We start from the raw sequence: 2,369 nt of genomic DNA on the forward strand, positions 1-2,369 counted from the left end.
ATATGGCAAGGGGGGCGATGGATTTATCCACTGCCTTGGAAATTTGCGCGTAAGTAAAAGAATGATATTCGGTGAATAAAATTGTCACTCGAAATCATTTTATGATTTTCCTTAATGCACGTGCAAAAATTGATGTTTTTCTACTCTCTTAATCCGATATCGATAGGAACGAAATATTGGGAAAAAACAATATGTCAGTAGATGAGACGGAGGAGGAAAGTGTTAATGAAAATCAGGTAATTATGACAAAAATAACGTTACCTTAACATGCAACACCGAGTGACCGTCCTATTCATATCTTTCATGCGTCAAATTCGATTAATTAAATCTAGTGTTTGTTTGCTCTAGAACATCAATGAAAACCAACAAAAAGATGATGAAACGACACCACCATCCAATCATCGAGCTTTGACTGAAAAGGTAATTGTCGCATATTCCAACAGTTTTTCCATTTAATACCCACTGTTAGGTCGTTGATTATGATAACGTGATAATATTTCTAATTATATTAAAAGCTAAAAGCTTCGTCTTGGCCACACCAGGTGCGATGTGTGGATCGGAAACACGTGGACAGTTTGAAATCTGAGATGCTGGCACGCCGTCGTTGATTATGATAACGTGATAATATTTCTAATTATAGGTCACGAACACAGAAAGAAATGCTGTATTAAATGAAAATCTTGTCAAGATAAAGGTATAGAATTTTTAGAGTCGGAAATGTTATAATTTTAGACTAAAATTATATAATTTAGCATCAGCCTATTAGAGCCTGTATATCTATTATGTAGTTAAGGAGATTTCATTTCTTTATATTCCAGGAGAAAAACAACGAACTAAGATCGGCGGTCAGTGATCTGAAGGCAAAACTCAAACAACAGAAGGTACGTTTATCCCGAGTTGATATTCCGTTAAATAGAATATACGATTATGCTGTTAATGTGTGCATTCGTCGTTCAATTGTAGGATGTGAATTCAGAGACGCTGTTAAAACTCAAGAACAGTGACCATACAATATCAGTATTGGAGGTAGGCATTTAAACCGAATGTGTAGGCTTAGTTATCTGATATATTTGAACTACATGGAACTAAAAACAATCATTTCATTTTTATTCAGAAAGAAAAGGAGTGCCTCGAGGCTAAAATAAACGAACTACAAACCCAGCTGCAGGTAAATTATTCATCTTTTTGTTATATTCACAGTACCCGGTATAGCATGGTTTATGTGCGAAACAGAATACGCTTTAGTTTAACGCAAAATATCCAGGCGGCGCTACGTACCGGTTTGAGTCGCAGACAGAGCCGATAGAATATGCCCCACTTGTAATACTTTAGTTGACGAATCCCATTTTCTGTTTGACTGTACCTTACTTAACAAACAACGCAAAAACTTTTTGAATTTGAACACCTTAAATACCCTTGATATTCTGAAAAACCCAACGGTCAACTTAGCTGAATTCATTAAGACCGGCTTAGATGTATATAGATCCCTCCAATAGTATATATAGTATTGTAAATAGTTGATGTATATAATAGTATATATAGTATTGTAAATAGTTGATGTATATATATATATATATTTCGTTACGTTTTCATTCTCTAAATTTTAATCACTTCAGTGTTGTTTTGTAAATATTTGTATATACATGTGTAATAGTTTTCCTCCATATACCATGGAAATGGTTGGAGTGTAAATAAATCGTAATCGTAATCGTAATCGTAATCGTAATCGTAATCGTAGTCGCTTCTCGGCCTATTGGCTAAGATCAAAGTCTCTGTACTGAATATCTTCCAGTGGTTTATTGAACCGCTACAAATTAACCCAATGAAGAATAATACACCGGTACACGCAATTCAGTGTTAATTATGAATATTTATTTTTAGAAGCGACCAGCAGTAACCACAGGCGCTACCTATGAAAGGCGACCGAAAAGACAGAAGGTAAGCGATTTCAAATAATGAAATTTCCGTCGTCAAAGGGTTTCAATCGTGTTGTTGTAGTGTTAGTGAAAACCGATCATTGGCAATGTGTTCTTGGTCTCTTCAATTCAGGTTGGGCAGGACGTAAATAAGACGTTATCGACAAACTACAGTAAGTAACATTGTTGCTATAAAATATGTCTACTTATCAGTCGATAGAATTAAGATAAGGATATTAAAATCGTTTCTATTTTCCCGCTTGTTTTAGCTGTTCCTGGCTTGGATATTAACGTCGTTTGCCCAGACGTTGGTGAAAATCTTCTCGTCAAACCGGGTATGTCATCGTGTTAACACTAGAGTGAATACATTGGATACAATACGCTCATTCTACGAAAGCGTCCTGCGCACACATAACAACAAATCCAGCTTTATCCCGATTCGAAGTCACTTTT

The 2,369-nt window shown here is 35.5% G+C and overlaps 1 long non-coding RNA gene across 1 annotated transcript; it reads left to right on the plus strand.

Annotated features, from left to right (window-relative positions):
* The first annotated feature begins 965 nt into the window (after positions 1-965).
* LOC141910937 (uncharacterized) lies at positions 966-1,939 on the plus strand. Its single transcript, XR_012619946.1, has 3 exons — positions 966-1,026; positions 1,115-1,168; positions 1,882-1,939. It is a non-coding gene; the product is annotated as an uncharacterized LOC141910937 (long non-coding RNA).
* Positions 1,940-2,369: the final 430 nt, after the last annotated feature.

This window comes from Tubulanus polymorphus, chromosome 9 (assembly GCF_964204645.1).
Source record: "Tubulanus polymorphus chromosome 9, tnTubPoly1.2, whole genome shotgun sequence".
Taxonomy (NCBI): Eukaryota; Metazoa; Nemertea; class Palaeonemertea; order Tubulaniformes; family Tubulanidae; genus Tubulanus; species Tubulanus polymorphus.